Source organism: Lichenostomus cassidix, chromosome 1, assembly GCF_008360975.1.
Source record: "Lichenostomus cassidix isolate B80296 chromosome 1, HeHo_3.0, whole genome shotgun sequence".
In the NCBI taxonomy this organism is placed as follows: domain Eukaryota; kingdom Metazoa; phylum Chordata; class Aves; order Passeriformes; family Meliphagidae; genus Lichenostomus; species Lichenostomus cassidix.
Genome location: NC_139479.1, coordinates 53561167 through 53575883, shown reverse-complemented (window position 1 = coordinate 53575883; position 14717 = coordinate 53561167).

Genomic DNA, 14717 nt, shown 5'->3' with positions numbered 1-14717 from the left:
GCACTGTTGCTTCACTAGCTGTATCCTTTCATTCAGTGAAAAAGAGACCAAATTTTGCATTTTGGCCAACTAGTTATTTGCTAGAGAATACAGATGTGATTATTACAAATATTTGGTAAGTGAAAAAAATACTATGTTGTCTTAAATGAAGATATTAAACTTCCATTTCCACATCTATTTTTAAGAGTTAAATAACTAGCAAATTTACTGAGTATTTCTAAAGACAAACTAGAAGTTCGGTTCTTATTTATTCCTGACAAAACCCGGGATTATAAGACATTTTCTTTAAAGAAAAGCATCCAAAACACAATCTTACAATGCCTTTTCAATTTAACCTTTTCTGTAATACATATTCTGTCTTGTATTTAGCAAACATTAACTTGAAGTCTGCAAACTAGATATTTCACCTCTCAGGCGCACATCTGGACCCCCAAGACCATCACCCCTGCTAGAAAATTGTCATTACTTCTCTTGGTCTGAAATAACATTTTATTGTTTCATGCATAGTGAACCATTGGTGAGAAATGGGCTTCAAAAAGCATCATATTAGGATACCTTATAAATGGATGGTTGGCACCTGTCTCCAGAGTAATATAAGTCCATTTCAAAACCTTTCACAGCCTGAATAAAAGAGATAGTTTAAACCAATTTTGCCTCAGGCCAAGATTCACAAAGGCATTCAGGATTTTGGATTATTTTTTTCTCTGTTGAATGAGACTTTTTTCCTCAATGACTTTGGAAAACTGCAGTCTACTTCTCAGGACTTTTAGCTAATGACCAGCTTTGAGATTAGTTTCCCTCAGTGTTCATTTAATGACTTTGATACACCCCATTGGAACTCTTGCGCTTTAAGCATTCAGTCCCAATTATTATTGTACAAAGGAGAACCTTGTTTTCTAGATAGAGCGGTGTTTGTCTTTATCAGAGGATTACCTGTAAGAAATTCCCTCAGGAGCATAATTGCTGTGGAAATCTCAGCTAGTTTTCACATTCTGACAGCTCTCCAGAACTTCCTAATGGTGGAGGATATAATTTCTTCCAGACATCCCCAATGGCACACCAAATTCACTACAGGATCCAGAAATAAATTAATGTTTGATCCCAAATCCATTCCATCTAACTAGACACAATGATATCACTTGGCCATTCTTCTTAATTAAAATAATGTTCCATGCTATTTTCACTGAAAATTCTTTAATAGACTAGTTGTCTTTCATATTTCACTGGCTGACACATGGCACTTCAGAAAGTCACATCACTTTGGCGATTGCCTTATTTTTATGCGTTCCAGCACGAGATTTTTTGGCTGAAAAAAGACCCTGAAGCTTCCATTCTCTCTCAATCCGCTTATATAAAAACAGAGAGGATACAAACAAAGAAAGACAAACACTGTTGAATGAGAGAAGAGACCTGGTTCACAAGACACAGGAAATGCAGAGGTGCTGAATGCCTTCTTTGCCTAGAAAGTGCAGTATCTACTATAAAAACCAGCCTTTGGGAATCCTAGGTACCAGAAACAAGGGAAATAATCTGGAGAAAAGAATATGCATAGTTAGTGGAAAAGAATCATGTCTGGGAATACTTAAGGAAACCAGACATACATAAACCCATTGTCCATGAGGGGATATACCCACAATTGCTGAGAGAGCTTGCTGATGTCATTGAAAGGAAAGTAAACATCATTCCTATCATCACACAGGGCAAGAAGGAGGACCCAAGAGCTACAGACTGGTTAGCCTCACCTCAGTCCTTCTGAAGGTCTTTAAGGAGCGAAACTAAATCTATATCCTGTTTTCAGGCATGTAAACAAGACAGTCATCAGGAATAGTTAGCAAGGATTCACCAAGGGGAACACGCATTTGACAAACTTGATGAAATTCTATGGTGAAATGACTTTCCTGGCAGATGAGGCTAGAGTAGTAAATATTATCTACTCCAATTTCAGCAAGATCTTTCACACTGTCTCCTTTAAGATACTTACAGACAAGCTGATGAAGCATGGGCTGTATAAGCAGACAGGTGCATTGAAAACTGGATCAATGGACAGACCCAGAGGGTTATGATCAGTGGCACAGAGGCAAGCTGGAGATCCATGACTAGAGGTCTACCGCAGAGGTCAGTACTTGGTCTAGTCCTGCTTAACATCCTTAATGATCTGGATGATGGAGCAGAGTTCACCCTCAGCAACTTTGCTAGTGAGTTCCAGGATTTGAGTAAACATAATGAAGTATTGATAAATATCAGAGTTACTTGTCCCTCTCATTTCTTCATGATCTCACTGGAGTACCTACAGCTGGATCTCAGTCTTTGGTCATGATTTTTCTGGATGAGTGCTTTTCATCTAGACACAAAACTTTAGTCCTCTTACAGCTGCACTCCATATAGCCTACTATTTGTTATAACACACAGATGGATTGCCAGCTCCTCAGAGTTAATCAGTGACCAGACAACTTTCCAAATAACACAGATGTTGCTTGGGACAAACCAAAAGCAAAAAGAAGTATACACTAAAGCAATAAATAGGTTTTGCATACTTTTAAGAATATGATTTAACATGTAGAATATTGGCAGATTAATTCCATTAATAGGAATGCTTAAAAGTGCTAATCTGATTTTTATCTATGCCTCAATATGTTATACACGAGTTGAAAAACATTACTTTAGGGAGCTGTATACGTGCTGGGAGCTCTGTCCCCGGGGAGGCTTCACCTGGCAGACGATCAGGAGAGAGAAAGCTTCCACTGCCAGACAGCAAGCAACCTCCCCTCGCTGGTGGATCAGATCCCCAGATGCCCGGGGAAAAATGCGTGGAAAAAGTGCGCAGGAAGGCATGCTATAGGAGGGCCAAGCACATAAAAGCAGTAAACTGTGACACAACCGGGGGCCATTTTCTTTGGGTTTCTTGGAGGGAGCGGAGGCTCACCTGGAGGGTCAGCTCTGCCCCCTCCCCCCCTTCTGATACAAGGCAATTAGAAGTAAGGACTAACTTGATAGAAACTGTTTGCTAAACAGTGTATACTACTTACTTCACATTTATTGTGTTTGCCAAAGCAGGATGGGGAATGAAAGAGTATTGACACAAACAAGGACTGTGACCCAACTGGTTCTCATGGAATCTCCAAGCTAGCTAAAATCAGAGCTGTTGTTTGGACTTTGGGACACAGACTCAGAGTGCATGCCTAAAACAGGAGGGTGAAAAGGTCAGTGAGGAGGACCTCCTGTCCTTTTCCAGAGGAAGAGTGTTTACTTCCTCCCAGAGACCCCTGAAGCCCACCACCAAACAGCACTACGCAGGCGCAAGCATATGGAAATTACTTTTGAACTCATTGAAATACGAAGCGGAGATAGGTGATGCATATGTATAAGTGTATTGAGAAACTCTATGAATGTGTAACATGTAACCATATATATACCAAGCCATATGGGACTGACGGCGCACGTGTCTTTGGAGGGCTATCTCCCACCTTCCCGGTGCTGTAATAAACATACCGGCTTTACAACCTAAAATTATATAGGTTGTGAAGTCTTGCCTCTTTTTTCCGTGAATCACTTCGCATTTTTCCCCTTGCAATCCCGCTCCTTCCCTGCCCGTGTCCTGCTGTGCTTCGCTGCTTCCCCGAAGCAGCTCCGTTGCCGCGACAACCTTGTGCTCGCTGTTTCCCCGACGGGAAGCAGCCTGCACCCTGCCTGCACCCTGCCTGCACCCTGCACCCTGCCTGCACCCTGCCTGCACCCTGCCTGCCACCGCCTGCACCTTGCCTGCCACCGCCTGCACCCTGCCTGCACGCAGCCGCCGTGTGTTCCGCAGCAGCCCCGCAGCCGTCACCGCCTGCAGCCACCGTGCTCTGAGCTGACCGCCTGCGGCTGCTCCCCCAGTCCTGTTCCCGTTCTTCGCCCACGGCAGGCACACGCAGCTGCTGCTGTTTGGAAATCGCGCCCAGCCAGCCGCGGGAGCCACGCAGACTCCTAGCAGCTTACACGCTCCATCTGCCAAACCCTCGCCGATGGGGTGCCTGGGATACACAGCGCTAACGATCTGTCCGGTATTCTTTCTCTCTCCGTCTCTCTTTTTCCCTCTTTGTTCCTTTTTCTGTCCCCTTTTGGTAGGAACGCTTTACCCTTGTTTATCAATAAACAGTTCTCAGATATAATATTGCCTCGTTTGCGCTTTATTTTTTGTCCGAGAAATCTATTAAAAAGAATCCTTCCCGACTCTCCCTTTTTACAGCAGGACAGGATTGCTGTCTCTGTTGATTGTTTCCTCCTTATCTTTCTCTGGTTTTGAATCAGGTGAAAATAGTACTCCCAGTCATCAGTGAAAAGATGAATGCTATTTAACTAGTAGTAGAATTTGCACCAAATTCCCTTTTCCACATGACTGAAATTCCAATTTTCTTTACAGTGCTTAGTCAGGAATGCAGTAACTGCCATCCTCTAGAAAACATCTGTATCATACTGTATTATTCAGTATATTCCAATGCTGTATTTCTCAAATGTTCCATGTGTCCAGAGCATCCACCACTTGACTGGAACAGTCCATAAATATTCTAAGCATTCAGAGTATAACATCTGGCATACTTGTTATTAGCCTTTCATTCCACATTGTATTTATATTATAATTTTGGTAATGGCTTTTTAGTTCAGCCATGATGCCTGTGTCAAAAGTACATCTTATTAGTATTCACAAACTACAGACTGATGAAATAATCATGTCAAAGATTTGCTGATCATAATTTCTATGATACTGAGGATTTCAACAGATACTACAATTGTCTCTGTGTTCTGTATTATTAATGATAACAGCTGCAAGTCTTGCATGTTGCAATAGTCTGAGCTGAGACTTACCATATTTTGACATATGACTAGTTAACCTAAGTTCAGGAGTGGTACATTTCTTCAGAAAAATGTTAAACTACTGTTAGCGGTTAGAAGAGGGAAAAATAGCTTCCTTTTAACTCCATCTGGTACATACTGAGAATCCAAACTGTTGCTAATAAAACATTGAATCTTATATAGAGTACATGGTGAAAAAAATCTGGTGGGAAAAAAAGAGTAAATAACAAACTACATATTTTGATAATTGCAAAACCAGAAAAGGGAATGTAGCAGGAAGACGCAGAAATAGTATTAAATAATGGTATTACAATAACATAATGTGCTTCATTGAAAGCATGCCTATGAAGGATGATTCTCACAACTAGAATTCTAATATATTATAGAGACAACTGTGTACACAAAGGAAAAGTTAGCTGGAATCAGAATTCTTACTAGGATTTCAAATAGCCCAGCATTATTGTGTAAATCTAATTTACTCCCATACTAAAAGAAAATGAAACCAAAAAATCAACCCAAAACAACCCCAGGCGAAAATAAGTGCATAATTTCATTAAGTCATTTGAAAATTGCAGGCATCCGTATAAGAGAACTCCACAAATCCTTGTTAACAAATGTAATGATTCAGTTTTTAGGTAAAGTTGCAAGGAATTGAAAACAAAGAAGAAATGACAGATGGTATATGACTAGAGACTTGCAGGAATGAAAATTTCCTGGACAAAATCTCAAGGTACTCAGAATCACAAAACACCATTTACAGAGGAATTATCTCCTAGTAACTGAAGACAGCCAACCATGTACCTACTAGAGGAGAAGCCATCCTTGACCTACTTGCAAATAGAGAGGAACTGATTGAAAAACTGAGAAAGATACTGAAATGTGGAACAGCCACAATGAACTAGCTGAATCTAGAGAAAAAATTAATGAGTTTATTTAGCACAATGGTACAAAAGTACTGAATTTTAACAAAGAAAATTAGACTCAAATCCAAAGCAGTTGAGGAGCCAAGCAAATTTCTGGGCAGGTCCCCAGGACAGTGAGCATGAGAGTAGCTTCCCAGGACTTTTTACAATAACTCACTGGAACTAATCAGTGAGAAGTGTCTGTAGCTGATCTACATGATTGATGAAGTTGTCAGTGTCTGTGGTCCCCACTATTCCTCTACCTGCTTAGCTCCTCTTTGTATTCTGTGTCCTTCCCATATATCTGTGTAGTAGAACCCATAGGTACTAATGCCAAATGTTTCATTAGAATAGCATATCCAAAGTTCATCCATACAAATGCATCCAGCAGTTTGGGTCTAACAGTCCAGAGGGCAGCAAAGAGAATCAGTAAAGCTAGAATTACAGGATTTGAACTCATTTAAATGGTTGAGTTTTCCAGGCCAAAATAATGTTGATATTGATATTATTGATAATAATATTCATATCAATATGAATAATTGCAACAACAATAATACTAACAACAGCTTATTGCATGAATCTTTTCCAGAATAATGCTTTGTACTGATGAGGTAAAATCTGTAAGTTTAGCATTAAAGCACTTCTCAGCCTCTCTAATATCTTGAACCTGGGCTGAGGATTCTGGTTCTTACAGAAGTGGGCAGTACTCCTGTTTAGGACTATGAGTTTTGAAACAATTTTTAACATTAGACTAACATCATAACATGCATGAAGGCTTCCTAACATGTACTGCTTTTCAAATCTTAATGGGGTGACTATGTTCAAAGACAAAACTATAAGGTCTGTGTGTGTGAGGGGGTAATTTAATGTGCCTGACTGCCTTTATTTTACTTCTGATCCAAGGACCTTTATTTAGTTCAGCTGAAAAGTTGACTAGATGAAGTGTGTCTTAGTTTGGGATTGCTCTTTCATCTAGGATGCAGTCCCGCAAAAAGGACTGTCCTCAGACTTGCCTTCTGTGTAGTAGATGCTGGTCAGAGTGGCCTCTTTTGCCGTTCTCTTCTCCCAAGGCTACAGTCCTGCACACAACTTCCTCCGAGGGATTTCCTCTTATCAATGAATTTCCCAGATAGTCATAGTACTAGCTTCTCTCAGAGAACTGGTACCTGATAAGGCATATCAGAAACACTGGTGTCTTTTGGGTGTTAGTAAATCCTTTTCTCCCCTGGAAAGTAGTAAACATGCCATTTATAAAGTGTGAAAGTAATGGTAAGACAAAATGTTGAGCAATAATCCTGACTAAAAATAATTTTCCCAGCAAATTAAATCCTTCAGTTTTGTAGAGGTTTATGCATAGTTCTTTGTAGCACATAAATCGAAAACCACATCTCAAAGAATTAAATTAATATAATAAAAGCACCAGGACCCTTTCTCTGAGTCACATCAGATAACTCCAAACAGCTAGTATCCATACTATTAAATTTTTATACCATCCAGAGAAAGTATAGACTCCCCTAATTTGTGTACTGGGAGTGGTCCATGACCTACCCTAACTCTCAAGAGCTTAATATAAATCGTTTGGGAAATGGCGGGAGACAGAAAAAAAACCCATGCTAATAAATAATTAAAGCAATTAAAGGCATTTTGTAGTATGTGTGCATAAGAAATAGTGCTCTTTGCGCTCTTCAGTGGAGACCTCACAACAGTCCAGCAAACTATTGCTTTTATAGAAAAAGAGAATACAACTTCTTATAATTCTTGATATATCAGATGCCACATCAGGCAAATAAACTTGGGGCTACAGGATGTGTGGAACAAGTAAACGTCTAAATTTTGACATACTGGGACTAAGAGTCATGGTAAGCATGATATGACAGAATCGTATAGCTGCTGTTGTAGAGGGTTGATTTCTTTATTGAAGACTACACGGAGTACAGTTTTACAGTTTCCTGCTGAAGGCATCCCACCTAGTCAAGCAGACGCAGGGAGACAAACAGCTGTGTAGATGGGCTAAGGTGGAACTGTGGCCTAGGAATCTATGGTAATTTTAATCTCATATTAAATAAACAAATGGAAAACTATGATTGTGGCTGTACTCATAGTATTATACAGAGGGCCAATGTTAGGGCAGATAGGGCATTACAAATTTAAAGCACAGTATAAAGGACAGAAACAGATTTTTCAAATTTTAATAGTTCGAAAACATTTATTATTAAAAATAAAATCGTTATAGGCAAAAAATTTAGCAATGCAAGAACAAAATATCTCATGAGTGAAAAGACAATGCAAATAAAGGAAAATCAAAACATAGATTGCTTAGCTAGTAGTTTGTACAAGAAGATTTTTGAGGAAAAACTTGAGATGTTGTCATAGTCTATGCAGCAGAACTTTAATTCTTAAAGAATCTGCTGTCACTTGACTACATTCTAGGTTTCATTATATTACTGGAAATTTTGGGGGAAAAAGGAACTAATTTATCAGCAAAGAGGAATTCATGCATGTAAAGAATTTAAAAGGTGTAGAAGAGTGGCACAGTACACAAGCACTTTTACAGTTTCTATTATACGGTTGTATAGGTGCTATGCTTACCACTCTGAGTTTATTGATTGAAATTTTTGGTTTCTACAATGAACCTTGAATGTGTTTGCCATTTTACTTGATTGAGTAAAAGATAATTAGAGTTCAGGAAGAACATTTTACATAGCCAGACAAAGGTGTATAATGAAAATGTCTTAGAAATGTTTCAGATTATTTTTTTCCATTACTGTAGTAGAATGTTTTAGGGTTTGGAGTTTTTTTAAAGTTAAAAAAAATTCAGGTGAAAATGGGTGAAGATTTCTGCTTTTGTGAAAAATCAAGCAAATACTTCTCTATATTTCTTCTTTGGCCTTTTTTTCTGTTGTTGTTTTCTCCCTAGAAATCCCCAGCGTCATCTTAAGTACCTGTTCAATTTAAAAGTGAGAACCAATCAGTCACCAACAATTCGTCTTCTAGATAATAATATGAGAAAAATTTATTCAGTGGAAGCTTTATAAAAGTAATTAATTTGTTGATTACAATTTCTCTTTAGTCAAAGTGGAATTTTCCCTCACAAATGCAATCAAATAGAGATTTGTGCCAAACCAAAAAAAAAAAAAAAGCAGGTGCAAGTAAAACAGCAACTGTGACTAGGAATAGAAATCAAGGAGAAAAAAAAAGAAATTTGGCCTAAAAATATCTATTAATTCTTGAAACTATAACGGACAACATTTATTAATAAATGTAGGAATTAGGGATATTTTATGCATAGACAAAAAGGTTTTTTTACATATATACATAGGTAATATGCTCCATTTTATCAATTCTAGGACAGCTATGATGATTGAAAACTTTGTCCTCCAGCTAACATTAAAAAGCCAAAGATGGAAAATGGAAAAAAGTTTCTGTTAGTAGGAAAAACATTACATCAAACAGCACCCTTTGGCAATAGCATTGGTAGGGTGATGGCACAAAACTTTCTCCCACCTCACATTCCTCATTTCCTTTCTGTGAATAGAAAACATGCTTGGGAACACAGACTTGGTTTGGGGTTTTTATTTATTTGTTGTAGATTTTTCAGCTTATTATGACCTCAATGATAATTTTAGAATCCTGAAAATATCTTTATTCCATCTCTAATGTGAACATGTAGCATAAATTTCATCTGGTTTTGTGAGCATAGATATGTTACCATAATGTTTATTCTCAACTTCTGTCTCATCCTTTCTGCATTTTATTTTAAACTTTTATCCTTTTTTTCAATATTATACAAGAATGGCAGACCTGCCCCACAGATACATTCTTGGTCCTAAATGAAACCCCTTTAGTTCACTTTGGCCACAGATATCCAACTCGGGATATTCTATGACTCGATGATTCTATATTATTAATGATCCATCAGACCTAGTCAGTGAAGGAACCCTGAGACAAGGATTGTTCCTTATTATACAGATTTTTTTGGGATGATTTGTTATTTATTTAGTATTTTTGTCGCATATTGCATATAACAATTAGAACTGAATAATTATTGCAGTTTGTCATCTTCTTTTCATTTAAGCAAAAATTTAAGCATAAATGGCTTAATGAAGATTCTTATACGTACTGACAATGGTATAAACTGATATTATTAGAAAAAATTTAAATTAAGTCAGCTGAGAATGTGGACTTGATTTTTGTTTTGTGGGTGACATTTAGTGGCATTCTCCAGATGGTTTATACTACTCTAAGAACAGAACACAGCTGTAAATTCAGTTTAATGTTTGCCATTTAACCAAATTAATGACTACTTTGTACAGAGAGCAACTGAAGTACTTAGAGTAAATCAGTGAATCCAGTCCTCAAGTGTGCAAAAATGAGAGCCAATCACACTCATCCATAAGTTGGTATATTTTGTATCTTTCTTTTTCGCTTTATATCATTAATGGAGAGGGATTGATATTCCAGTGCCTGTTACTAACTGTCAGCTTCCACTTTACATGGTCAATAGCGTCTTTAGTGTAGATATTTTCTGCCTGTCCTACGTGCATCTGAGCCAGCTGGGTGGAGAATGAGCTTTACATGGGATCGTATGGTAAGATTCTACTATCCAAAGAGAAGACTACTGCTCTTTTATGGAAGGGAGAGAATTAGCTTTATCAATTATTTTATCTCAGAAGAATCATCTTAGATCATCCAATCCTTTAGTAATTCAAATAATATATCTTTAAAGCTCTTTCTGGATTAGGGTGATACAAATTATATGACTGTCCACTAGCTGGTTGGATCAGACCCATGAAACCAGGGGATCAAAGATGACATTTTGCCACCTGCTTGATCTAGTTCAAGAGTTTCTAGTGCCTGATTTACTGTCACAGTTGGCCACTACTCTGCAGCTCTTGATGCATCTTGATAAACATATGCACAAAAGATTAAATGTAACTTTTGTTCAAACTTAATCTGAAAGCTCATCCCTGCAAAATTAGTTAACCTTTCAGTGTTAACTTCATGTGTTGGTTTTAACACCAGCTGGAAATTATGCTCCAGATAAACCACTTCTCTTTCCCCTCTTCAAATTACTGACAGTGCAAAGGAATTGAATAAGATATGCACAATAACAGCAATATTAATAGCACAGGTATACAAAAATAGAGGTTTTTTACCCACAAAAAGGTGTTCACCACCAATGAGGAACCAAAACAAGATAGCAGACACTCTCCATAGGTTGTGTCCATGTGACTTCCCCAGACAAAGGTAATACTGCAACCATTCCCACACATCACACCAAATGGCCACTGGGAACAAAGACAAGATGGTGGCGGAGCTCCTGTAGTCTATGTTTACCACTCTCTCCCTGCCCCAAATTTCAAAAATATGCCAAACAGTGACAAAGAAACACCCCCAAAAGCTGGGTAGCCTGAGTCGGGTTGCACTGCTGCTCCTTTGTGGCGCATTTCTGCACAGGTGCCTGTGCTGCTGCTTCTATTGCTCTGCTGCTCTGGAGGTTGTTCCCACACGTCACTGCCACTTTCCCATTGTTCTGCTGCCTCATTTGGACTTGTTTCAGCTTGGCTTGATAGGCTTAACTGGGCTCGCATTGCACTTGCCCATCCTTTTGCTGTGGCAGCCTTTGCATCAGCACTGCCAGGTCTAGTGTTGATTCACATTTTTGATGCTATCATTTCAGCACCACATCCCATACCTGCATTCCAGAGAAGAAGGAAAGGGGATTGGCAGGTAAGCAAAGGAACCAGGGTCTGAAGCAGCTGACCCTGACTCTCCCCGTGCTGGAAAAAAGAGAGACAGAGTAGTGCATTCATTTTCATCTTGAAATCATACCTCCCAGTGATGATTTGAGTGGTGTAGAATAACAACTGAGAGACGCCCACACCTCACCAATCTCCTCTCCCCTCTCTGTAACAAGGACACACTACAATTGCTCTGTGCCTTTAGAAGTTTTATAGTGATATGGAAAATAAATGAGATTTCTTTGACTAAGCAATCTAAATGGCAGACGATGTTCCAGTAACAGAAGATAACTGTCACAGGGATGGAAGAGACAAGGAGGATTAGTTATGTTCACGTTACATGGATGGAGACATTACATTACAAAATAACTGGTGATGCTAGCAGAATTCTTCCCCAGGCACCCAACAATGATCTTTGAAATTTTGCTTCAAAAGACTATGTGAATCAGACATCCATATATTTTCAATACCATACTATTTTGTTGATTATAGGGCAAACATGGCTATAGAAATGGCACACACCTTTTAGATTTACAGGAAGTTCGTATCTTCACAGAAGATGAAGACTGAACATAATAAAATTAAATGCATTTTGTTTCCTGTCTGAATGAAACTAAGTCTTCAAAAGAGTGAAAATATAAGTTATATGTCTTTGGTATTTAAGATAATGAGTACACCTAATACCAATGAGCATGGGTGAGACTATAGAATGTGTAACATCTTATAGCAAGTTTCAAAATGTATGTTAAAAAATGGTGTTCTTCACATTACCTCACCTCATCTGTCTTAGCAGGAAAGGTCATTGTTATCTTTAACTTTCTAGAGGAAACAGACTTCCCTTTATGTTCTTATTACACTTTTTTCCCCTTTCCATACACCAGAGGTGAAAACAAATAATTTAAATTAACAAACTGACAATAAAAAAGGCCCGTTCAGAATGCTGCCCGCAGGTCTTTAAAATGATGAAAGTACTTTACATTATAAGATTGCTCTAGTCTCTGAACATGGATCCCAGTTTGAGAGATTGAAAATCTCCCTGAAGTCTGAAGCACTTAAATAATTTAGATTAAATTTAAATTGTGCTACACTTTATAAGCCCAGAACCATAGTCACATCTTTACTGGAAAGCTTATAAAAATTTGAAATGCTCCAATAATTTTAAATCTTGTAGAAGCCTAGTACCTTCCAAATTAAAGTGCTAATAAAAAAAATAGCACTGAAATTTAAATCTCTATATGCAGTGTAGAATGATTTAAAATTATTGAAGCCTTTCAATTTTTTACGAGGTCTCTGTGTAGAAGTGAATCAAACAGCATTTTTAGTACAATGGAAATAAGTTACAAAATAAACATAGAAAAACTGTCATCAACATAGCAATGTAGTATGAGAACTTTTTCAGGGTGCCAAAGAAGCTTTGAAAGAACAACTGCATATTGAAAATTGAAGCAGATACAGCCTTCTGCTTAAAACTTTTTTTTTGGACTCAGGAGATACTTTAGGTTCTGGTTTTGTGTAAGCTATTGAATGTCTTTAAATTTCAATTTCCCCCTTTCTTATTTAGATAGCAAGTTCATCAGGGCAAGAACTTCCTTTTTTTGTAACTGATATTAAACTGATTAAATGTGGATATCTGCCATGTCAACATCCATACCTAGTTATCCCATTACTTCTTCCTAGTCAGTGGAGAAAAATACATTATTTTCAAAGGTGTTCATATCATTATAAACCTTTCAATAAGAAATAGATCACACCCTGAAGAAGCCTATTAGTCTCCACCGACAGTAAGAGGAGCCTAAAGTCACTAGTTTAGCTATTGATTTCAGTATCTAAAGTTGAGGGAAGTGCAGCCAACTTGTTATAATCTTGTCTGATTGTTAAGACTTCCAGGTATTCCTGCAACACCTATTATTATTAATTATAAAAATTTCAAATAGATAACCTTAAGTCTTCTGAATCTACAAGTGTTAGGCAGTGAAATCTTTAGAAACAGTGGATTTGCAAAGACTTCTCAATAATACATTCACAGCTATGTTCCTGAAGTGAAAAGGAGAAAAAAAATACATGGGTCATCTGTATCTAATTAGATGGGTTTTTTTCTTTGCATAATATTCATGGTAGAAAGAATTGAAGAAAGAAACATATCAGGTATTTCATGCACTTTACCTGTAAGGATGAAGAATTTTCTTACAGAATTAATTATAGGAAAACCTGAAGAAAATCCAATGACTTCCACTGACCTGATTCAATCTGAATTTCAGTACTAGACTGAGATTACTTTACTGGGTGACAAAATCCTTCTGACAGCTGAAGAAGACTTGGATGTAGAAAACCACAGCTTTTCAAAACCAGAGTTCACCTCACATGGCAGGTATGAAACGTATCTTCCAACTAAATGTAAAAATCCATGGCAGGAGGTGGCTGACAGTGAGAATCCCAGAAAATTCATGTTTCATGTTGAATGTAACCTACTGCCTCCTGGAGAAATTCAGTAAAGGTGCTAAGCCTTTAAAGCCTGCAGTAGGAGATGGATATGGTGTGGTGAGGTTCACTGCACTGCAAGGCCTCGTGTGCTGCTGGAACCTCCAGAAAATGTGTCAGCAAAAGTAGGGTTAATTTAAAAGTGAGAGTGCGATACTCTACTACTGTGTAGATGGTAAAAGCACACAGAGAAAAATAAGCAAACTAAAATCCAGCATCAAGTTGTGTAAAACCAAACTCCACCCAAAAATTATCTATGCAGAGATTGCTGGAAAGGGCAAAGATAGGAAAGGGCAAGGATTCAAAGGAGTAAGGGAGATCTTCCCATAGAGTGACAAGGTTCAAAGTGGTCTCCCTTACCAAACCTCCCCTCAGATTCGACCACTGAGGCTGCAAAATGCCCCTAGTAGTCAAACAGTGCAATGGCCAGCACACGTGTGCCCAGGCGGGGGCCTCATTACCTCTCGCAGAAGCTGCTGGGAAGCAGCGGGTGTTACACAGCATGGCCTGGTGCAGGCAGAAAACCCACTGAGAAAGCCTCGCTGGCTCAGGAGGGCCCTGTGCCTCCCGCTGTTGGACATAGGGGGGTATCCAGGACGTTGCCATTGTGTGTATGGCCTCTTCTTAAATTATTGTTGAGCCTTGCTTACCCACCCAACAGGTTCCTGAGTCCCTGTGTGTGTGGGAGGTTGGGAGGGGGCTGTCCCCAGATGACTAAAGGAGCATTGCAGACTATATGGCATCATGCTCAGCACATAAACCT